Below are 26,286 nucleotides of genomic sequence, written 5' to 3' on the forward strand. Positions count from 1 at the left end.
AGATTTTTTTTTTAAATAAAAAAATATTGTTTTTGGCCCAATAGTTCCATCCTCCCAGTTTCTCTCCTGGAACTCTGAGGTCTTCAAGAACACCCCTAAGACCTTCATCCCTACTCGAGCCCACTGTAGCCCCCCAGGAAGACAAGGAGATCCTGCTCTAACTCACTGTAGCCCCCCAGGAAGACTAGGAGATCCTGCTCTGACCAACTGTAGCCCCCCAGGAAGACAAGGAGATCCTGCTCTGACCCACTGTAGCCCTCCAGGAAGACAAAGAGATCCTGCTCTGACCCACTGTAGCCCCTCAGGAAGACTAGGAGATCCTGCTCTGACCCACTGTAGCCCCCCAGGAAGACAAGGAGATCCTGCTCTAACCCACTGTAGCCCCCCAGGAAGACAAGGAGATCCTGCTCTAACCCACTGTAGCCCCCCAGGAAGACTAGGATATCCTGCTCTGACCCACTGTAGCCCCCCAGGAAGACTAGGATATCCTGCTCTGACCCACTGTAGCCCCCCAGGAAGACTAGGATATCCTGCTCTGACCCACTGTAGCCCTCCAGGAAGACTAGGATATCCTGCTCTGACCCACTGTAGCCCCCCAGGAAGACTAGGAGATCCTGCTCTAACCCACTGTAGCCCCCCAGGAAGACTAGGAGATCCTGCTCTGACCCACTGTAGCCCCCCAGGAAGACTAGGATATCCTGCTCTGACCCACTGTAGCCCTCCAGGAAGACTAGGATATCCTGCTCTGACCCACTGTAGCCCCCCAGGAAGACTAGGATATCCTGCTCTGACCCACTGTAGCCCCCCAGGAAGACTAGGATATCCTGCTCTGACCCACTGTAGCCCCCCAGGAAGACTAGGAGATCCTGCTCTGACCCACTGTAGCCCCCCAGGAAGACAAGGAGATCCTGCTAAAACCCACTGTAGCTCCCCCAGGAAGACTAGGAGATCCTGCTCTGACCCACTGTAGCCCCCCAGGAAGACAAGGAGATCCTGCTAAAACCCACTGTAGCTCCCCCAGGAAGACTAGGAGATCCTGCTCTGACCCACTGTAGCCCCCCAGGAAGACAAGGAGATCCTGCTCTGACCCACTGTAGCCCCCCAGGAAGACTAGGAGATCCTGCTCTGACCCACTGTAGCCCCCCAGGAAGACTAGGTGATCCTGCTCTGACCCACTGTAGCCCCCCAGGAAGACTAGGAGATCCTGCTCTGACCCACTGTATTCCCCCAGGAAGACTAGGAGATCCTGCTCTGACCCACTGTAGCCCCCAAGGAAGACTAGGAGATCCTGCTCTGACCCACTGTAGCCCCCCAGGAAGACTAGGAGATCCTGCTCTGACCCACTGTAGCCCCCCAGGAAGACTATGTGATCCTGCTCTGACCCACTGTAGCCCCCCAGGAAGACTTGGAGATCCCGCTCTGACCCACTGTAGCCCCCCAGTAATACTAGGAGATCCTGCTCTGACCCACTGTAGCCCCCCAGGAAGACTAGGAGATCCTACTCTGACCCACTGTAGCCCCCCAGGAAGACTTGGAGATCCCGCTCTGACCCACTGTAGCCCCCCCAGGAAGACTAGGAGATCCTGCTCTGACCCACTGTAGCCCCCAGGAAGACTAGGAAATCCTGCTCTAACCCACTGTAACCCCCCAGGAAGACTAGGATATCCTGCTCTGACCCACTGTAGCCCCCCAGGAAGACTAGGAGATCCTGCTCTGACCCACTGTAGCCAGCCAGGAGGACTAAGAGATCCTGCTCTGACCCACTGTAGCCCTCCAGGAAGACCCGGAGATCCTGCTCTGACCCACTGTAGCCCCCCAGGAAGACTAGGAGATCCTGCTCTGACCCACTGTAGCCAGCCAGGAGGACTAAGAGATCCTGCTCTGACCCACTGTAGCCCTCCAGGAAGACCCGGAGATCCTGCTCTGACCCACTGTAGCCCCCCAGGAAGACTAGGAGATCCTACTATGACTCACTGTAGCCCCCCAGGAAGACTAGGATATCCTGCTCTGACCCACTGTAGCCCCCCAGGAAGACTAAGCGATCCTGCTCTGACCCACTGTACCGCCACCCAGGAGACTAGGAGATCCTTCTCTGGACCATCTCCCCATAATCAGACCCTCACTCTTCTCCCAGTTCAGCTTAGCTGATACTGCCCCCTCAAACAACATTAAAACCCTGCTAACCTCTTCTACATCTCCCTCCCCTTTAACAAACACTGTTACATCATCAGCATAAGCCTACAATGAAACCGTCTCCCCACCTACTGCCCCTGGAACTGACAACCCCTGCAGCCTCTCCCTCAGCCTACACAGCTGTGGTTCTATGTCTAAACAGTAGAGATGACCCGAGAGTCGACACCCCTGCCGGATCCCTCTCCTTACTGAGACTGACCGGCTCAACCCACCCCCCCCACTTTTACCATATCAGAAGCCCCCAGAGTACAGTAGCTTGACCCATGATTTAAACCCGCTACCCAGGCCAAACAATTCCATGGTCTTAAACAGATAGACATGAGTCACATGACACACTCTATCAAAAGCTTTTTCTTGATCGATCGAAAAGAGTCCCAGATCCTGATCATGCATTATATTGATGTCTATCACATCTCTCAAAATAAACAAGTTCTCCATTATTGTCTGCCCAGGCACATAGTATGCCTGGTCCCTGTGAACTCTGGTGTCCAAACAACCTTTCAGACCATTTGCTTGAACAGTATTTTGTAATCCAAGAAGAGCAACGACATCCGCCTGCAGTTCTTTAATAGAGTTAAGTCCCCCTTTCTCAGCAGTAGAGACAGTACTTCCCGCTAGCAGCTGACTGGTAGTACAGAGCTCTCAAAAGACTCCCGAAAGATCTCCAAGAGGTCCCTCCCAGTACACCACAGGAACGTTTATAAAACTCAGCTGTTAGTCCATCGACCCCCAGCGCACGGCCTGCTGCTGTTAGTTCCTGAAATGAAAGATCACTATCCAGCCCAGCACTCTGGCTCAAGCAAAGGCAACGTCTGCAGAGTCTCCTGAGCACACTGAGGATGATTGTTGCAGCCTCTGTAGACGTCTGACTTCTAGTCAATAGTCATCCTCGTCATCTCTGCTGGATCCGAGATCAGACTACTTGAGTGACGCCGTAGATGGAACATCTGCTTCTGCTGCGCCGACTTCCTCTCCAGGTTGAAGAAAAACGCACTCGAAGCATCCATGTCCGTCAGGGTGGCAATCCGTGCTCTGATAAGTGCACCCTTCACCTGATCCTGTAAAAAAGAACCCATCTGCGTCTGCTTATCCCTAACTCCCTCTCTGACACTGAGTTCTGCTGCCCAGTAAGGCAGAAATGTCTCTAATATCCTTCTCCAACCTCTGCATAGTAGACCTTATCCTAGCTGTCCCATGTGCAGAGTACTGCTGGCAAAACACCCTTACTTGTGTTTTCACCACCTTCCACCATTGTCAAACTCAGCTTTCCTCCCTTTCCAAGTCTCAACCAATAATCTCAACCTCTGTTGTTGTATGTGTCGAACTGCTTTGCTTTATCTTGGCCAGGTCGCAGTTGTAAATGAGAACGTGTTCTCAACTAGCCTACCTGGTTAAATAAAGGTGAAATAAAAAAATTATAAAAATAAATGGGTGGTGGAAGGGGATAGAAGAACAGGCTCATTGTAATGGCTGGAATGGAATCAATGGAATCAAATCAAATGTATTTATAAAGCCTTTTTTACAAATGTCACAAAGTGCTTATACAGAAACACAGCATAAAACCGCAAACAGCAAGCAATGCAGATGTAGAAGCATGTGTTTAATGTTTGATGTGTTTGGTACCATTTCATTGATTCCATTCCAGCCATTACAATGAGCATGTCCTCCTATAGCTCCTCCCACCAGCCTGCTCTGTAATCAGCTGTTACCATGTGATGGTCTGAGATGCCACTAGGGCAGATCTGGGAGTCCATAACCCTGTTACAGCTCCCCTTACTGACATAGATCCTATCCAGCCTTGCTGCACTAATCCTCCCTTCCACTACTTTCACCCTTGTATAGATCCTGCCTCCCTGATTTCTGTCCCTCTACACATCTATTAGTCCATGCTATTTCAACGTATCGTTTAAGACCACCCCCGACTGTAGATGAGCTTATGCCCAATTCCTATCTAGTGTGTATTATGTTGTACAGTTCTAGTCATTCGTCCCCCCCCAGTAGGTCCTGTCTAAGCTTCCTAAATAGCTACACCCGGTCAGCTCCCCTGTTAGGAGCATAGGCATTAAAAAACAGAAAAGTAATCCCCCTATGACCAACAACCGCCCCTTATCCACCTCTGAGGTAGATATTACTTTAAGGTCTAGGTCCAATGAGAACAGAACTTCTAATCCTGCACTTACATTTGATCCATGAATAATTAAACACTGCCCCTCCCTCTCCATGCCCCACACTGCCTTATTACCACTATCACTGTGGGTTCCCTGTAAGAACACCACAATTAAAAGTTTATGCTTACTAAACTCATCCACTACAGACCCTCCTATTCCTGTCTCTTCCCCAGAGAGAAAGAGAGAGCGAGAGATGATTTTAAACTCTTCAACATTATTCTCAGCTATGGCATCTTCACCAGTATTTGAAACCAAGGACTGATCACCCCGATCCACAAAAGTGGAGACAAATTTGACCCCAATAACTACCCTGGGATATGCATCAACTGCAACCTTGGGAAAATCCTCTGCATTATCATTAACAGCAGAATTGTACATTTCCTCAGTGAAAACAATGTACTGCGCAAATGTCAAAGTTGCTTTTTACCAAATTAGTGTACGACGGACCACGTATTCACCCTGCACACCCTAATTGACAAACAAATAAACCAAAACAAAGGCAAAGTCTTCTCATGCTTTGTTGATTTCAAAAAAACTTTTGACTCGATTTGGCATGAGGGTCTTCTATACAAATTGATGGAAAGCGGTGTTGGGAGAAAAACATACAACATTATAAAATCCATGTACAAAAACAACAAGTGTGCAGTTAAAATTGGCAAAAAATACACACATTTCTTTCCACAGGACCGTGTGGTGAGACAGGGATGCAGCTTGAACCTCACCCTTTTCAATATATATATCAATAATTTGGCGAGGACACTGGAACAGTCTGCAGCACCCGGCCTCACTCTATGAGTATTTGAAGTTAAAATGCCTACTGTTTGCTGATGATCTGGCACTTCTGTCCCCAACCAAGGAGGGCCTACAGCAGCACCTAGATCTTCTGCACAGATTCTATCAGACCTGGGCCCAGACAATAAATCTCAGTAAGACAAACATACACCATCATTTTTGTCTTACTGAGATTTACTGTCAGGGCCCAGGTCTGACAGAATCTGTGCAGAAGATCTAGGTGCTGCTGTAGGCCCAAAAAAGGTCCAGTTGCCAGGACTACAAATACAAATTCCATCTAGACACCGTTGACCTAGAGCACACAAAAAACGATACCTACTTGGGCCTAAACATCAGCGCCACAGGTGACTTCCACAAAGCTGTGAACGATCTGAGAAAGAAGGCAAGAAGGGCCATCTACGCCATCAAAAATAACATAAAATTTGACATCCCAATTAGGATCTGGTTAAAAATACTTGAATTGGCCTTTATGGTTGTGAGGTCTGGGGTCCACTCACCAACCAAGAAATCACAAAATGGGAAAAACACCAAATTGAGACGATGCACGCAGAATCCTGCAAAAATATCCTCTGTTTACAACGTAAAACACCAAATAATGCATGCAGAGCAGAATTAGGTCGATAACTAGTAATTATCAAAATCCAGAAAATACATTAAATTCTACAAAAACCTAAAAGGAAGCGATTCCCAAATATTCCATAACAAAGCCATCACCTACAGAGAGATTAACCTTGAGAAGAGTCCCCTAAGGAAGCTGGCACTGGGGCTCTGTTCACAAACACAAACAGACCCCACAGGGCCCCAGGACAGCACCACAATTAGACCCAACCAAATCATGAGAAAACAAAAAAATAATTACTTGACACAATGGAAATAATTTACCAAAAAACGGAGCAAACTAGAATGCTATTTAGCCCTAAACAGAGAGTACACAGTGGCAGAATACCTGACCACTGTGACTGAACCATAATTAAAGAAAGCTTTGACTAGGTACAGACTCAGCGAGCATGGCCTTGCTATTGAGAGAGGCCGCCGTAGGCAGACCTGGCTCTGAAGAGAAGATAGGCTATGTGTACACTGCCCACAAAATGAGGTGGAATCTGAGCTGCACTTCCTAACCTCCTGCCCAATGTATGACCATATTAGAGAAACATATTTCCCTCAGATTACACAGATCCACAAAGAATTAGAAAACAAATCCAATTCTGATAAACTCCCATATCTATTGGGTGAAATACCACATTGTGCCGTCAAAGCAGCAAGATGTGTGACCTGTTGCCACAAGAAAAGGTCAACCAGTGAAGAACAAACAGCATTGTAAATACAACCCATATTTAAGTTGATTTATTTCCCCTTTTGTACTTTAACTATTTGCACATCGTTACAACACTGTAAATCGACATAATATGACATTTGAAATGTCTTTATTCTTTTGGAACTTCTGTGAGTGTAATGTTTACTTTAAATTTGTATTGTTTATTTCACTTTTGTTCATTATTTACTTCACTTGCTTTGGCAATTTTAACATCTTTGAATTGAAATTGAATTGAGAGAGGTTGAAAGGAAAGGGGAGAGTGAAAAAAGACAATCCGTTTTCTTCCTTCATTGACATGTAAATAGGTCTCAGTGTTTTGGTCCTAGTTGAGGAGAGCTGAATTCCTCCACTGGAGGAGGGGGCACAAGGAGGGGTGTAGAGCGAGGGCCAGGGGAACAGTCACACCCCTGAGGGTGGCAAACTTTGGTAGAAAGAAGGACTGCACCATATTGTCGCTACTTCTCACTTTTTAGTAAGAGAAATACTGGGAAAAACAATCTCCATATATCTCTCCCTCCATATTGTCCTTACTTTTAATAGTTTTTCTCCCTTTTAACTTCCTCTTTCTCAATATGTCTCTCTCGCTCTCCCTCACTCTCTCCCTCCATCTTCCCATCTTTCTTTTAACTTAACTGAATTACTGGATGTTGTCCAGCTACAAGCTAGTTTTTACTCCAGTTTGAAATTGTCAAAGCAGCCATTTGCAAGTGGGACACACTACAGTCTTGAGGGTTGACTAGATGGAGGGAGGGCATTGAGTTGTCTCGGTTGTTTCTCTCTTTTTAAAGAGATGTTTATATTTCTGGCTTTTATTTAATCTTGTTTGCTGCAGTGTGCTAGTTGTATTCCGATTTTGTGTATCTGGTCTAAGACACACAAACACACACAATGCTTTGCCGCAGTTAAGGCTTATATAAAGTGGCTGTGTGGTTGTTGGTCATGTGCTATAAGGGGGTTTTATGATATGGAACTGGGTCCAGAGGGGGATGCTCTCACTTAGACCCTGTCCGCTCTTATATATGGACAGTACTCTTCTCCCTGGTCAGTCCTGTCCATCTTACAGGCTCTCAGTCTGTTCACTGAGGTCATACATTGACCAAGGTGTTACAGTGTGTGTTATGCTCAGTGCTTCAATGGCATCCAGACACTATGTAAACAGATGGTTTTCTGGTCTGTCCTCTATCCTGTCTCATGACTGTGCGTGTAATATTGTGTGTGTGTGTGTGTGTGTGTGTGTGTGTGTGTGTGTGTGTGTGTGTGTGTGTGTGTGTGTGTGTGTGTGTGTGTGTGTGTGTGTGTGTGTGTGTGTGTGTGTGTTTGTCCATTTATGCATGCTGTCGTGTTTGTGTGTGTTTGTGCGTGTGTACAACACATACATGACTGTGTGTTTATGCAGCAGCTAATCAGCACTGACGCTAACGACTAATTAGCATCCGCCAGTGGGCATCCATTCAACATCCACACCAGAAGCATCCTCTCCTTTTGTCTATCTGTGTGTGCTGTGAGGACGAAGAGGAAGCAGCCTGCTGTCTTTGTCTCAGTCAGTCCTATAGATATCACACCCGCCAAAAATACACATGCATTGGCTGCGTCCCAAATGGCACTCTATTCCCTATATAGCACACTACTTTTACCTGTAGTCATGGTCAAAAGTAGTGCACTATATACGGAATAGGGTGCCATTTGCGATGCATAAACATCTCACTATTGTAATCTCTATCTGGGCACAACTCCATTTATGCAGATCTGATGGTGGCCCAGGGGAGTGATATGGGAATGTAAGGATATTAGATCCACACAGCAACACAGCACAGCTAGATCTTATTTCTGGAAGTATAGAAGTATTATGAGGTAAACAGCCAACAGTCTGAAGTCAGTTTAGCCAATGAGATCTCAGTACTCACAGTAGTGCTGGTTTTGCGTTTAGATACTGAGAATGGGATTTCACTTTTGATTGGTGAGTGGATATTGAGGTTATTGGAGAGACTGTAGAGGGAGAAGGAAGGGAAGAGAGAGAGGCGGGGCAGAAAGAGGGAGAGGGAGAAGAGATAAATGAGAAAGTCTCTCTTTCTCCTACTCTCGTTTTCATCCATGGTCATCAGAATCTACTACATTATGGAAACAGCCTGGTCTGTTGAAAGGAGGAAATTGAGCAAATCAGTGGTTATGTAGCCAACCAGCAGTTGAAAAAATAACAAACTGTTCCTTCCGCCACTGTTTCAGTAAAAAGCTGACGGATGGGGCTGGAAAAATGTAATCACGCTCAAATTCATAGACATAACTGTGGATGCCTGACCATCCATGATATAGATTTAACAAGGTTCTGAGGCTATACATTTTTGAGGCTATACATTTTTTTGAGGCTATACATTTTTTGAGCCTATACATTTTTGAGGCTATACATTTTTGAGGCTATACATTGGCGTAAATCAAGCTCATATGTTGGGTTCTGATGGGGTACTACATTGATTCTTGAAAAGTAAGCTCATGAGGCTTTTCTAAGTGATATTCTTCAAGAATCAATGGGTACATATAATTAATTTATACATAAAAAAATGTATGCAGCAACTGCTGATTTCCACTTTAAGTAGCGTTACTTCCACTAAAGGTGCCCGTATACTAGACTCAGTTGGCTCCTAGCAGAACTCGGCTAGGCGAAGTGATCGTCTGTGCCTTGCCATACACCTTAAAATACCTTCGCTTAAAAAAATATTTTAAAAGCATTAGTATTACTGTTTGAGATGCCTTAGCAACAACATAGCAAGTATACACCTCCTCAAAATAGTCAGAATTAATCTAAAATAAATCAAGAAATCTGAAATGAATTCTGACATTTTTGGCAAGTTGTGCAATTTTACATCTAGCTAAGATGTTTGGTGCAGTATTTCTCAAGTGAAAAAATGTGCATGAAAACTAGTCGTCTCTCATTGAATGACAACAAACACTTCATTGAAGAATCCTGTCCATAGTTTCCACTCCAACTAGGAGTGGTACTGTTGACCAATCACTGACGAAGGATGTAGACTTTGGCTACCGAACTTCGACTTGCCTCGTGAAACATTTTTGTGTGCACGAACAGACAACAAAAAACCTGCCTTAACGAACAAAAACGTCACGACATGCTTAAAGATCATTTATGCTTGCTCTGGAAATGCGACCCGGATCTCCGTACAGAGGGGGTGGCGCGATTGCGCTCCAGAGGCCAATTCGAGCTCTGTACCGCATCGGCGTGCACCTCCCACATGTTGGTACAATGTGGAGGGCTCTGAATAGCTTCGCATTGACATGATTGGTTGACGGTAGGTGGGGTCCTGTATAAACAAAAACTTACTTCCTTGACAACTTCCTTCACAACAGCTCTGCTCTGCAAAGTGCTAGAAGTATGAATGCCCTGACTTATGCAGAGGTCGTATCACAGTAATTGCTGTATGGCCACTGCAGAAATTGGATTGACCATGCAGAGCCTTTTAAAAGAGAGAGTTAACTGCTTCAGAGTGATAGTTGATAGAGAGGTTATCATGACATATACACCTTTCAAACCAAAACATTTTTATGCCAACTTTAGCATCCCGCCAACGTTTTGCCAACTTTTCTTTATATACAGTATGAAATCTATTTTATTTCTGTAGTGACGCCACTGAGATGCAGTGCCTTAGACCGCTGCGCCAGTCAGGAGCCCACAGCTGTACAGATGTAGGATCTTAATTTGAGCCAGTTTCCTACAGCAGGAAAACAATCTCGCAGCAACAGGAAATGTGAATTATTATGTGGATTATAATTATTGGACATTTCTGTAGAGGTTGATACATTTTTTGTAAGGGAAAATCAAGTCTGATATTTCAAGGTGAGAATTACAAACTTCAGAAGCATTTATAAACCTCAAATACTCCACAAGTTTTAAATGTCCTGCATTGCAGGAAAGTTCTCCTGCAACAGGGTGATCAAATTAAGACCCTGCATTTGTATGAATACTAATGATAGGGAGTATGCCATATTCTGTCAGTAGTGCTAGATTAGGATTCCGGTGTATTGGCGCTTTAAGGCTGATCCTGGTTCAGTTCTGCAATGAAGGTCTCAGCCTGCTTCTGATGTATTGTCACATTAAGGCTGAACTAGGATCAGTTATTGACGCTGTAATTAAGCCTAGCTGCTGGTGTGTATTGGTGCTTTGAGGCTGATCTAGGATCAGTTAATTAGTTAGTGTAATTAAGCCTGGCTGCTGGTGTGTACTGGTGCTGTGAGTATTGTTAGCACCTGAGTCTGATCTGTGTTAGTACGCAGCACAACTCCATTTGGCCCCATTTGTCAGTGAGGATCCCTGCTGAGAGAGACACGTCCTTATCCTACCAGGGAGGGAGGGAAGAGGAGGGAGGGAGGGAAGGAGGGAGGCAGACTGGGAGAGAGGAAGGAACAGATAAAACAACAGATATCAAATCAAATGTATTTAAATAGCCCTTCTTACATCAGCTGATATCTCAAAGTGATGGACAGAAACCCAGCCTAAAACCCCAAACAGCAAGCAATGCAGGTGTAGAAGCACGGTGGCTAGGAAAAACACCCTAGAAAGGCCAAAACCTAGGAAGAAACCTAGAGAGGAACCAGGCTATGAGGGGTGGCCAGTTCTCTTCTGGCTGTGCCGGGTGGAGATTATAACAGAACATGGCCAAGATGTTCAAATGTTCATAAATGACCAGCATGGCCAAATAATAATAATAACAGTAGCAGTTGAGGGTGCAACAGGTCAGCACCTCAGGAGTAAATGTGAGTTAGCTTTTCATAGCCGATCATTGAGAGTATCTCTACTGCTCCTGCTGTCTCTAGAGAGTTGAAAACAGCAGGTCTGGGACAGGTAGCACGTCCGGTGAACAGGTCAGGGTTCCATAGCCGCAGGCAGAACAGTTGAAACTGGAGCAGCAGCACGGCCAGGTGGACTGGGGACAGCAAGGAGTCATCATGCCAGGTAGTCCTGAGGCATGGTCCTAGGTCTCAGGTCCTCAGAGAGAGAGAGAGAGAGAGAGAGAGAGAGAGAGAGAGAGAGACAGAGAGAGACAGAGAGAGACAGAGAGAGACAGAGAGAGAGAGAGAGAGAGAGAGAGAGAGAGAGAGAGAGAGAGAGAGAGACAGAGAGACAGAGAGACAGCGAGAGAGAGAGAGAGAGACAGAGACAGAGAGAGAGAGAGAGAGAGAGAGAGAGAGAGAGAGAGAGAGAGAGAGAGAGAGACTTTGACTTTTTGTCTTTCTTTACTGAAACATTCTCATTTCATTTCAAACTCGCCACCCCCCCCTAAAATAAAAAATAAAAATATAGCCTGTACTGCATACATGTACCATACTCACCTTTCCATCTACCACATGATACAAATCACCATACACAAAAACAATACCCTCTCCTACAACCGTATATCCAAAACATCTTCCCCAGCTGTACAGACAGCCCCCCCAACACACCATATCTCCTCAAACATCTCCACACATTTTATCATTTTATAGAACTCAAACTCAACCCTAAGGCGCGCAGAGACCATCCCATTAAACAGTAGTAAAGGGTCTGTTATCCCCCCACCTTTGACCCTGTTTCTCCTTGTTAGCCAAATAGCTAACTTCGCCTGAGCAAACAGAAAATTCAACCACACATTTTGCTTTCTCCTTACTCGAATACCTGTATCCCATTATAAACATCCCAACAGCAAAAACCACCCCAACCTCTCACACAGACATTCCAACAGAGACATTAATGGCATTAACCTGGTGCACACAGAAAACACATGAATCACAGTTTCTTTCATTTGACAGAAAGGACACCCCTGCCCAATTCCCAGATCAACCCGTGCCAACCAGCTGTTAGTGGCCAGGGCTCCATGAAGAACCCTCCACTGGAGGTCCCCTGACCTCTTTGGTACTGGGGGTTTGTAGAGCGCCCTCCATCTAAAACCCACCATACTCTCCACCCCACATACCCCCTGCCACTGATGTGCCTTCACTCCTGTTAGGCTTCTAATGTTCCTAACCTTAACGCAGAGGTTGTAGAGGGCTTTACCTCCCACCCCCTCAAACTCCCCCAGGCTCGGAGTGTTAAAATCTAACAAGTCCTCCAGACCCCCTTGCCAGTCTCTAGTCTCTGCCGTCACCTGCAGTGGCGGAAACATTGGTGGCCCCTCTCCCTTTGGCCTCTCAAACACCCCCCTTACCTGCTCAGACAGTGCCTCCTGGACCTCCTCCAGGAATCTCTCCAGCAGCCTAAGAGACGTTATTCCTGTTTGTTGAGCCAAGACCTCCGGGGTTTTCCACCCCTCCTCTCCCAGCATTCTCAGGTCACCTAGCCTTTGTACACCCCCTGCCATCAGTTGCCTCTGCAGGGTGGCAGACTGAACCGATCTCAAAGGGATGGCTGGGTTGTGGAAAATAGGCTCCTCCCACACCCACTGCCCAGGCTCCACACCCCCTTCTCGTGTGGGCCTTAATAGCTGCCAGGTCCTCAGCACCGCAGAGTAAAACTCTGAGAGACCTGCTGTACTCAGCCTCTCCAGCTTCATGAGGAACAGCTGCCGGTCCAACCCTAATCCTCCAGCTCTCCTCAGCAGCGCGCATGCTGGTTCCCTCCAGCCAACATCAGTATGGTACAGCAGTCTCTGCACCGCCTTTAGCCGGAAAGCAGCCATCCTGCTCTCCAGTTTCACCAGGCCCTGTCCTCCTTCGTGGACGGACATGTACAACACTGCTGCCTTCAGCCAGTGATGTCCCGACCAAAAGAAGTCCACCAGCTTGCGTTGCAGGTCTGCAAGCAGACCGGCGGGGGGGTTGAGGACAGCCAGTTTATGCCACAAGGAAGATGCCACCAGGTTGTTAATTATCAGCACCCTCCCTCTATATGACACTTGGGATAGGAGCCACCGCCACCTGGCCAGTCTTGACACCACTGCCTGTGACAGCCCCTCCCAGTTCTTCCTGACCCACCTCTCCGAGCCCAGGTACACCCCCAACACTTTAAGCCCTTCACAACCCCACTGCAAACCCCCTGGAAGCAGAGGAGGAGCCCTATCCCCACATAACAGAGCTTTGCTCTTTCCCCAGTTTACCTTAGCTGATGAAGCTCCCTCGTACACCTTCAGACTGGTCTCTAGTTCCTGCATATCTTGCCCATCCCTGACCATCACAGAAACATCATCTGCATATGCTGAGACTGCTATTCCTGTCACCACACCCATGCCTGTCCAGCACGCTCCCTGCAGTCTCCTGCGTAGCAGTCCTAAAAAAGGCTCAATGGCTAGTGTGTATAGCTGCCCAGATAGAGGGCATCCTTGTCTAATGCCCCGTCTCACCCAGACTGGCCTACTGAGCCCCCCTCCCACCTTAACCATACATGACGCCCCAGCATACAACAGCTTCACACAGGTCACAAAACTCTTCCCAAACCCAAACACAGACATCACATTAAACAGATACTCATGATCCACTCTATCAAAGGCCTTCTCTTGATCTAAAGAGACCAGTCCAAAGTTCACATTAGAACCTCTCGACAAGTCCAACATGTCCCTAATCAAGAACAAGTTGTCCGTGATTGAGCGTCCCGGTACACAATATGTCTGGTCCTTGTGTATTATAGAGTCCAGATGGGAATTCAGTCTGTTAGAGAGGACCTTGGCAAAAATCTTGTAGTCCGCACAGAGTAATGCCACAGGCCTCCAGTTCTTGAGTTCACACAAGTCCCCTTTTTTGGGCAGGAGAGTCAGAGCCGCCCGACGGCAGCTCATCGGCAACTCTCCTACCCCGACGCATTCACGCAAGACGCAAAAGAAGTCCTGTCCAATTATTCCCCAGAATTTTTTGTAAAACTCCACTGGGAGTCCATCGACCCCCGGTGCACGACCGGGGGACATCTGGGTTACGGCCTCTGCCAGTTCATGTGACAACAGAGGAATGTCCATTTCATCCCTCTGTGCCCGAGAGAGCTTAGGGAGTCCTGCGAATAAGACCTGAGCACACATAGGATCACACATTTCTGCCCTATACAATTCAGTATAAAACTCCACAGTCCGCTCCCGCATCTCCCCCACCACAGAGGTCACCCGCCCATCAGAGAGCCGTAAACAATGCATACCCTTGGGTTCACTGCTCTGTCTTTCCAAACCAAAGAAGAAGGAGCTGGGAGCATCCATCTCCTTGAGCATGGAGAACCTAGCTCTTACAAGTGCTCCCTTTGCTATAACCTGGAAAAAGCTGCCCAGGTCCCTACGTAATTCGGCTAAATTAGCCTGGAGGCCTACATTGCCTTGCCCCACCATCTCTACCTCCATCTCACTAATACACCGCTCTAGTTCCCCCAATACTCTCCTAGCCTCTGAGGATGAGAGAGCTGTGTACTGTTGACAGAAAAGCCGAATTTGCACTTTCCCCACATCCCACCATTGACTCAGAGACTCATACTCCTCTCTTCGCTGCCCCCACCTTTCCCAAAAAGTCTGGAAACCTGAGCAAAAAGTGGCATCTTGTAAGAGCTTTACATTGAACTTCCAATAAGATGCCTGCCGGGGCCCTGGTGAAATAGACAGCCGAGCCATGGTTATGTGGTGATCCGAAAACCCCACTGGGAGAATGGTAGCGCCCAACAGCCTATTGCTCTGATTCCTGGACATGTAAAACCGATCAAGTCGGGCTGCACTCACCCTAGCCCCAAAAACCTTCACCCATGTATACTGTCTTGTGTTTGGATGTTTAGTTCTCCAAACATCCACTAGGTCAAACTGATTAATGATGTCCCTTAACACTCCCACTGACACTGAATGAGGCTATTCCCCATTTCTGTCTTTTGTAAAATCCATTGTGCAGTTCCAGTCACCTCCGATCACCAGCGTCTCCGCAGGCGCTACTTGTGAGAGTTCCTGTCTAAGACTCCCAAATAGAACCCCTCTTTCTCTCCCTGTGTTAGGCGCATACACATTTATAAAAACAAAACCCATGCTGTTAATTTCTGCTTTAACAACAAGCAACCTGCCCTTACACACCTCCTTTGAGGAGCAAATTTTTACAGACAGACCCGGTGCAAAAAGGACTGCCACCCCTGCACTAAGATTTGTCCCATGGCTCAACACACTTGCCCCTTTCCACCAGAGCCCCCAATCAACTTCATTCACCACATCACTATGCGTCTCTTGCAGAAACAACACATGTACTTTTTTTTGTTTTACATATTCACCCAACACACTCCTCTTTCCCGCATCTCTGGCGCCATTTATATTAAGCGAGCCTACCCGAAGAGTCTCCATAAGAAGTGGGAGAAAAGCCAGCAGAGAAATAGACCAATAGCAAAGCTCAAAAAGCCCCAGTGTCAGAAAGAAATTAAACATTTAAACAGTGTCTGAAGGTAAACCTTTACGCACTGTTGTGACCCACTTCCTCAACCTAAACCGTTTCTTGGGTGAGAGGACACCATGCCCCTCATTTCTCATAGCATGTTGTGCTGATCTTACAAACTTTCTAGGATCAGGAAAAAAAGCCTCAAGATTAACTTTTTTCCCCTTAGTCTCATTCAGGAACCTTGTCAGTTCTCTCAACGTGTACTTAGACCCCTCTGGTTGACTGGCTGTCAGCTCCGGGCCAATTGAAGAGGAGTCTGAAAAAAATAACTCCTCATCCTCTTCCTCAGACTCACTTTCCTCCTCTTCTCTATCTCCCACCCTGACCACCTGCTCTTTCTCTCTGGTTAGGGCCTCACCCACAGCAACAGGCAACATTTCCATGGTGCCTTTGTCCACCCCCTTTTTCCTTTTCCGCTTGACACCCTCCTCCTCCCCCCCTAATCTCTTACACTTCCCCACTATACTCTCCTCATCCACTAGAATAACCTGACTAGACCCAGTATCATCTACACCACCCTCCATAGCATGACTAGGCCCAGCATCATCTACACCACCCTCCATAGCATGACTAGGGCCAGCCTCAGCTACCCCACCATCCATAGCCTGACTAGACTCAGCCTCTTCTATACCACCATCCATATCCTGCCTAGACCCAGCACCCTTTACACCACCCTCCATAGCATAACTAGGCCCAGCCTCAGCTACTCCACCATCTCTAGCCTTACTAGACCCGGCCTCTGCTTCCCCACCATCTCTAGCCTGACTAGACTCAGCCTCCACTACCCCACCATCTCTAGCCTGACTAAACTCAGCTACAGCTACCCCACCATCTCTAGCCTGACTAGGCCCAGCCTCATCTACACCACCATCTCTATCCTGACTAGGCCCAGCCTCTGCTGTCTGCATCTCCTTACCCCCTGCACTTTGACCTCGATTTCCCCCACTGGCGCTTGTACCCTCACCTTGTCTACGGCCTTTGTGTGGGCACGCAAAACTCTTGTGCCCCAAATCCCCACATTCAAAACACCGTAGACTATCTGTGCTGGCAAAACCTGCATAGAGCCCCTCCCCATGTCTCACTTTAAAGTGCACATTTAGCTGTTGCTCGTTGTTGTTCAGAAACATAAACAGTTGCCTCCGGAACGAAACAACGTGCTTAACGGCATCTGCCTGAAACCCTGCTGACAGTACACGGAAACCGCTAGCAAACTTACCAAAACGACTCAGCTCTTTCCTAATTTGATCATCCGTAATAAACGGAGGCAAATTTGCCACTACAACTCTTGTTGAAGGGGTAGAGAGAGGTGAAATTGACACCAACACATCCCTTACAAATATTCCGCTAGCAATTAGCCTACCAACCAAATTAGCCCTTTTCATGAACACAACCACAGCTTTGTTCATTCTAGAAGCAGAATGTATAAACTCAGCTCCTACCTGTTCACCGACCGCGAGCAGAACCTCCTCCACCTTAACTCCGTTCTCAGGAACACACCTGAATCCATGCTGTATCGACAGCGTCTCCTCCGCGCTAGGCTGAGAAGCCATCGCGCACACCACACCTTCCAAACTCCAGGAAAGTTACTCTGTCCTCTTCCACCCTAACTTTGAAAATAAACTTTGGATACCGCTAAAACAAATATTGCATTAACCCTCCACCATAGAAAATAACATGTAAAGAAAATAATCAAGAAAGTTAGTTAGGATAGAGCCCTCCACACCAAACACTCAACCTCCAAAAACACCCAGCATGCACTGCGAGAGAGAGAGAGAGAGAGAGAGAGAGAGAGAGAGAGAGAGAGAGAGAGAGAGAGAGAGAGAGAGAGAGAGAGAGAGAGAGAGAGAGAGAGAGAGAGAGAGAGAGAGTGGAGACAAATTTGACCCCAATAACTACCGTGGAATATGCGTCAACAGTAACCTTGGTAAAATACTCTGCATTATCATTAACAGCAGACTCGTACATTTCCTCAATGAACACAATGTACTGAGCAAATGTCAAATTGGCTTTTTACCAAATTACCGTACAACAGACCATGTATTCACCCTACACACCCTAATTGACAACCAAACAAACCAAAACAAAGGCAAAGTCTTCTCATGCTTTGTTGATTTCAAAAAAGCCTTCGACTCAATTTGGCATGAGGGTCTGCTATACAAATGGATGGAAAGTGGTGTTGGGGGTAAAACATACGACATTATAAAATCCATGTACACAAACAACAAGTGTGCGGTTAAAATTGGCAAAAAACACACACATTTCTTCACACAGGGTCGTGGGGTGAGACAGGGATGCAGCTTAAGCCCCACCCTCTTCAACATATATATCAATGAATTGGCGCGGGCACTAGAACAGTCTGCAGCACCCGGTCTCACCCTACTAGAATCCGAAGTCAAATGTCTACTGTTTGCTGATGATCTGGTGCTTCTGTCACCAACCAAGGAGGGCCTACAGCAGCACCTAGATCTTCTGCACAGATTCTGTCAGACCTGGGCCCTGACAGTAAATCTCAGTAAGACCAAAATAATGGTGTTCCAAAAAAGGTCCAGTCGCCAGGACCACAAATTCCATCTAGACACCGTTGCCCTAGAGCACACAAAAAACTATACATACCTCGGCCTAAACATCAGCACCACAGGTAACTTCCACAAAGCTGTGAACAATCTGAGAGACAAGGCAAGAAGGGCATTCTATGCCATCAAAAGGAACATAAATTTCAACATACCAATTAGGATCTGGCTAAAAATACTTGAATCAGTCATAGAGCCCATTGCCCTTTATGGTTGTGAGGTCTGGGGTCCGCTCACCAACCAAGATTTCACAAAATGGGGCAAACACCAAATTGAGACTCTGCATGCAGAATTCTGCAAAAATATCCTCCGTGTACAACGTAGAACACCAAATAATGCATGCAGAGCAGAATTAGGCCGATACCCACTAATTTTTTTTTTTTTTTTTTTTTTTTTTTTGGGGGGGTGGATCAGCTTAATATTGCGGAAAGAATGTTGCTTCCAATGTAATTGTCTGCATCATTTCCAATCCCCCATATTTTTTTGGGTAAATATATATATCCATTCACGTATGCATACATATACACATATATACATACACATACCTACATAGACATACATACTTTTTTAAAGAGTATACCTTTATTATTATTCCCCGCAAACCCTACCACCGATCCCCCAATTGGAGTAAACTGATAAACATTTCTGTTTTTACCTTCAATTTATACATCTTATACACATTTTACAGACACAGTCTACTTTATAATAGTTCTCTCTTGTTTGTTCTTAGTCCTTCCTCTATTTCTGTTGTCCATCCAGTTTGATTTCCACTTGTAACTGTGCTATTTCACAATAGCTCCGCACCTATACACATTTCACAGATCCCGTATGCCCTACATTGTTTATCTTGTTATTAGTCCCACCCTTCAGCTCCACTCAACCTTTCCCATCTATCTTCCAACATCATCCATTTCGGATTTTTATTTGCCATATATTTTTCAACTGTGCTGTGATGCTTCACAAAAGATTTGAATCTTCCTATTCTCATAGCTTCCACGGATTGTAAATTAAAAATAAACATTTTTGCTAAAATAATTATTATATTATTGATTGATTGACTATGGCTTTTCAAATCCCCCAGTATTGCTATCTGTAGCGTTAGTTCTACGCAAATGTTGCAATTCTTCAACCATTCCTGGACCTGTGACCAAAAACGAGCTACATGCGGACAATACCAAAATAAATGGTCTAATGACTCTGCCTCCTCACAGCAGAATCTACAGAGCTGGGAAGATTGTATCCCCCATATATATAACATTCTATTAGTTGCAAGAATTTTGTACAATAATTTAAATTGAAAAATTCGAAGTTTTGAATCCGGCGTTGTTTTGCGTATCAATTCATACACCATGTGCCATGGAATGGGTACATCGAAAATCTCTTCCCAACTATTTTGCAATTTATATGGCACAGCTGTAAGTTTTTTGGTCCTTAAATGAAATTGGTATATGTTTTTATTTATCACACTTTTCTTTAACCATTTATGTTCTTTAATATAAGGCCGACATACAAGTTCCTTACTTTTATCCCCTTCCACCTGCCTCTTCCATTTTTGTGGTAATGCTGCAATTAATTGGTTGTAATTTTGGGTAGAGCAGACATTTCCATATGTCTGTGTTAGCTGCATGTGTGACATTACTCCACCAGTCCTATTTATGATATCATTCACAAAAATTATACCTTTTTTAAACATTTCTTCGATAAATACAGTTTTTTTATCAATTACTATATTTGAATTTAACCACAAGATTTGTTGTACTATTTGTTCCGTCCTTTCAGGTGGATTAAACTGAAATTGCAACCAACTTTCTAAGGCTTGCTTAAAAAATAAAGATATTTTGGAGATTATTTCCTTTTCAAGCAACCGAAAGTGAGCAGGTGTAATCTGAATAAAGGCAAAAAGGCCCTTCTTGAACATAGGATGAGACATTCGTACCAATCTACTAGAGAACCAGTTTGGATTTAAGTATAACTTTTGTATGACTGATGCCTTTAGTGAGAGGTCTAATGCTTTAATATTTAATAATTTCTGCCCTCCGAATTCATATTCGTTATATAAATAGGCCCTTTTAATTTTATCTGGCTTGCCGTTCCAAATAAAATTGAATATTTTTTGTTCATATAATTTAAAAAGCAGGTCACTAGGTGTAGGCAAAACCATAAGCAAATAGGTAAACTGTGATATGATTAAAGAGTTAATCAGGGTGATTTTCCCACAAATAGACAGGTATTTTCCTTTCCATGGTAGCAAGATCTTATCTATTTTTGCTAACTTTCTATAAAAATTTATTGGAGTGAGATCATTTCTTTCTTTTGGGATTTGTATACCGAGTATGTCCACATCACCGTCAGACCATTTAATTGGTAAACTACATGGCAATGTAAAATGTGTATTTTTTAGTGATCCAATACGTAATATGGTACATTTATCATAATTTGGTTTTAATCCAGAGAGGATAGCAAATGTATCTAGATCCTCTAAGAGGCCGTGGAGAGACTCTAGTTGTGGTTTTAAAAGAAAACATGAATCATCAGCGTACAATGACACCTTAGTTTTTAGGCCCTGGATTTCTAATCCCTTAATATTAATGTTTGATCTAATTTTAACAGCTAACATTTCGATGGCAATAATAAATAGATATGCCGATAGTGGACAACCTTGTTTTACTCCTCTAGATAGTTTAAAACTTTCTGAGATGTAGCCATTATTTACTATTTTACACCTAGGGTTACTATACATAATTTTTACCCATTTTATAAGAGATTCCCCAAAATTGAAATATTCTAGGCATTTATATATAAACTCCAGTCGTACTTTATCAAAAGCCTTTTCAAAATCAGCTATGAAAACCAGGCCTGGTGTCCCCGATATTTCATAGTGTTCTATTGTTTCCAGTACTTGCCTTATATTATCTCCAATGTATCGTCCATGTAAAAAACCTGTCTGATTAGGATGAATAATATCTGACAAAACTTTTTTTATTCTATGCGCCAAGCATTTTGCTAGGATTTTTGCATCACAACACTGAAGTGTAAGAGGTCTCCAATTTTTTAAATGGACTGGATCTTTATATATACCACTTGGGTCCTGTTTCAGTAATAATGATATCACACCTTCTTGTTGCGTGTCTGATAATCTATCATTTATATAGGAGTGGTTAAAACAAGCTAATAATGGTCCTTTGAGTATATCAAAAAAATGTTTGTATACTTCCACTGGTATGCCATCCAGTCCTGGAGTTTTCCCATCCTTAAAGGCCCCAATTGCATCAAGTAGTTCCTCCTCTGTAATTAGGCCTTCACATGAGTCTTTCTGTACAGATGTTAATTTTACATTATTATTAGGGAAAAAATCCATACAATTAGTTTCAGTTAGTGGAGATGGAGGAGCCTGAAACGAAAATATATTCTTAAAGTACTTTACTTCCTCTTTCAAAATATCATTTGGTGAATCATGCGTGACTCCATCATTTGTAACAAGTTTTAATACGTTTTTTTTGGTAGCATTTCTATATTGAAGATTGAAAAAGAATTTGGTGCATTTTTCCCCATATTCCATCCAGTTCGCTTTATTTTTGTAATATATTACACTGGATCTTTCTTGAATAAGTTCCTCCATTTCTTTTTGTTTTTCCTCTAACTTATTCTGTGCCTCTATGGTACCGTTTTTATTGTTATCTAACTGTACTGTTAGTCCTTCAATTTCCTTTGTTAATATGGACTCTTTTGATCGAAATTGCTTTTGTTTTATAGATGAGTACTGAATTGCATGGCCTCTAAAGCCACACTTAAAAGTGTCCCATACAATATGGGGATCTGCTGTACCTATGTTATGTCTAAAAAAGTCAGTTATAAATTCTTCTGTCCTAGTTCTAAACAATTTATCATCTAGTAGGCTTTGATTAAATTTCCAATATCCTCGCCCACGTGGAAATTCTGTAAGAGTAATATATATGCCAATTATGTGATGGTCCGACCGCATTCTGTCCCCTATCAAACACTTTTTAACTTTTGGTGCCAGAGAGAATGATATAAGAAAGTAGTCAAGGCGACTAGCTTGATTAAGCCTCCGCCATGTATATCTCACTAGGTCAGGGTATTTAAGTCTCCATATATCCACTAATTCCAATATATCCATGACATTCCTGATTTCCTTAAGTGCCTGAGGGTGATAGTTTGTAGTGTGATTTCCTTTCCGGTCCATAGAGGTATTTAAGACCGTATTAAAATCTCCCACTATAATAATAGAGTCTAGTGTTGCTTGTAGAGTTGATACATTCTTATATATATTGTCAAAGAAGCTTGGATCATCATTATTCGGACCGTATAGGTTAATAAGCCATATATGTTTATTGTCCAATAACATATTTAAAATAATCCATCTACCTTGAGGATCTGTTTGGACAAGTTGCACATTTGGATCAAAGTTATTATTAATTAAAACCATCACCCCTTTTGAATTTCTTTGCCCATGGGAGAAATATATTTCGCCCCCCCAGTTCTTTTTCCACAAAACTTCATCTAAAACTGTCGAATGGGTTTCCTGTAAACAGTAGATATTATAATCCTTCTCTTTTAGCCAGGTAAATACTGATCGTCTTTTCTTATTATCTGCTAAGCCATTACAATTGTAACTGGCTATACTTATTTCACCACTTACCATAATGAGACACACCTTTCAATTATTTTTATCAAAATATATGTTTGTAAACGTCCTATTAAAAAGTAACATAATGATTGAGTGTCTATATAGTTGTACCATGACATTTGCATCTCCACTAAGCAAACCTCCAATTGGTCCCCACTATTCCACCCGCCAAAAGCCCCCATCTCGAGTTGGGTTGTCATCCCAATGACCGGCAGACCACCCCCGACCCCCCGCATCGCACAGCCCCGGACCGACTGGGATCCATCCTTCGAAAAGTGCACACAGCGCCATCCACCGAACCGAAGCAGATCCATTGCCAAATGCATTTCCATCGCCCTCACCTCTATTTTTATTACATATTGCTGTGAATCATCCTCTATAGTCCCTAACATCTTTTACTTCTTCCTTCGCAACAGTTGTGGGATACACACATACACCCACACACATTCAGCCCTTACCCCCACACAACCATAAGCTCACCCTCTCAACAATTGCACCATCCCAGAGCCCAACTCAAGATGGATCATGATTTACAAATGCACTTGCAGTTGCAGCTGCATGAGAAGGCCTGCAAGACCGCGCAAAAAATGAGCATAAATGTAGAGATTTATTTACCATTGTCACATCCTAAATGATGGAGGTCAAATGTACACCTTCTTCCTGAAACACCCACAATACGGTCATCCATTTTGACCATGTTCCCAAGCATCTCCATGCAGTCCGACTTGATTTCGTGCCACCAGGGCCACAATAATATACCCCCTCTCTGAATGTCCGAGTGTGACCCCCTCCCCATGGGTTACTGCAGCTAGTGTTGCCAGCACTGCCACTGCCTGGGTGGGGGCACCCCACCGGAATCCCCACCGGCTAGGTACAAGGTCGTCAAGGTTCTCATTAGCAGCTTTGAGAATTTCCTTGTTTATTATGCTCTCCCTTTAGGGGGCTTTGGCTTTGCAGGACCAACCCTGCCAAGCAGGCTCAGAATCTTGAGGGGGCAGTGCTGCTCTTGGTCCCTGACCTCATTTTGGCTGCATACAGACCGCTTACAGCATGCACATAAAACAGTTAGGGACTTCTCCTTAGTATCTGGGCCATTCATGTGGGTGTCTAGGGTATAGGGCCATGGACCGTACCATTAAAATAGGATAATAAATAATTAGATATAATTTATTTTAAAAATGTAGTTCCCCATGATAGGACAATAAATAAATAAGACGTATAATTCATTATAAAAGTATATCCATCATCTGAACAACATTGAAAGCCCTCTCATACCCGGCCCACAGCAATACACTGGCTCTGGGATATGCAACTATTTCATTACTCACTCACTCAACTTTCCAAACATAACAAATAAAAATAAACACACACCACACCATCCACACATACTGTGCCTTCTGTTTACTTAGTTTTTATCTTCACTATGTAGAAATAGTGCTTGTGTTCAATTAGTTATATATGAAGATTTATAGAAAAGCTATATTTTGTATTGTATTGTTACAATCAATAACCGGGCTTGAATTGTGTTTATTTTCCTCATCTATGAGAACTTTGTAATTTTTAAAATAACCATGGAGTAGTCTTTGTGTCTCTGAACAACTGGTTATCAATATATAGTTTATCAACGACGAGAGCTACTCGTTTCGCTTTTAATCTATTTTCTTTGAAAATTGGATACAGAACTTTGCGCCGTTCTGCAATTTCTTTCGGAAACTGATCATTCATGCCAATTTTGGTCCCAGCAAGTCTTTTACCCAGGCTTTTAACCATTATTTTATCTTTAAATGAAGCAAATTTGGCAACGATTGGGCGTTCGTACCTCTGCCCTCTCTGTCCGAGGCGGTGTACACGTTCAAGTTGGATCTTATCGATAACTTCGCGTGGAATCTGAAGCGCTGCAAAAAGGAACTCTAACTACAGATTCAGGAACCTCTCCTTCTTTCTCTTGGATACCTGTAAGTACCAAATTCTCTCTCATGGATCTAGTTTGTATGTCTAGTAAGCATTCCTTCAGAACGGTGTTCTCCTTTTTAATTTCATTCATTTCGGTTTCAATTTTATTGACTGTCCCTTTTAGCGCGCGTGTTTCCTTCTCCAATGTCGCAGCTTTTTCATCACTCATCTCTAGGCTTGCCTTCAACTCTTTTATATCTTTACTAACTAATTCAAGTATACCCAGTTTGTCATTTATTGATTTTAACAGATCGGTTTCGACCTTTACCATTGCCGGTGGTGAGAATATTAAATCATCAGTGTCGGTTGAGGAGTCACGTTTTCGTTTTTGAATCGGTTCCCCTGTCTTACTCTCCGTCATGTTTGGGTGTTTGGGTGTTGTTTTCGTAATATTTGTCGATAAATGTCTCTAATCTTAGGATTTGTTTTGTGTTATTATCCAGATTGAAGGTTATCACCCACCAGATTATTTAGTGCTAATATTTTAGTCTAATTTAGCAGATATTTCGAATATTATGTTTTATCTTGAGGTGCTCTACATAACTTCGTTCAGTCCGCCATTACCTTTACGTTACCTTTACGTCCGCCGTCCTACGTCGATACCCACTAATTATCAAAATCCAGAAAAGAGCCGTTAAATTCTACAACCACCTAAAAGGAAGCGATTCCCAAACCTTCCATAACAAAGCCATCACCTACAGAGAGATGAACCTGGAGAAGAGTCCCCTAAGCAAGCTGGTCCTAGGGCTCTGTTCACAAACACAAACACACCCCACAGAGCCCCAGGACAACAGCACAATTAGACCCAACCAAATCATGAGAAAACAAAAAGATAATTACTTGACACATTGGAAAGAATTAACAAAAAAACAGAGCAAACTAGAATGCTATTTGGCCCTAAACAGAGAGTACACAGTGGCAGAATACCTGACCACTGTGACTGACCCAAACTTAAGGAAAGCTTTGACTATGTATAGACTCAGTGAGCATAGCCTTGCTATTGAGAAAGGCCGCCGTAGGCAGACATGGCTCTCAAGAGAAGACAGGCTATGTGCACACTGCCCACAAAATGAGGTGGAAACTGAGCTGCACTTCCTAACCTCCTGCCCAATGTATGACCATATTAGAGACACATATTTCCCTCAGATTACACAGATCCACAAAGAATTCGAAAACAAATCCAATTTTGATAAACTCCCATATCTACTGGGTGAAATTCCACAGTGTGCCATCACAGCAGCAAGATTTGTGACCTGTTGCCACAAGAAAAGGGCAACCAGTGAAGAACAAACA

The sequence above is a fragment of the Salvelinus namaycush genome, chromosome 31 (genome assembly GCF_016432855.1).
Source record: "Salvelinus namaycush isolate Seneca chromosome 31, SaNama_1.0, whole genome shotgun sequence".
In the NCBI taxonomy this organism is placed as follows: domain Eukaryota; kingdom Metazoa; phylum Chordata; class Actinopteri; order Salmoniformes; family Salmonidae; genus Salvelinus; species Salvelinus namaycush.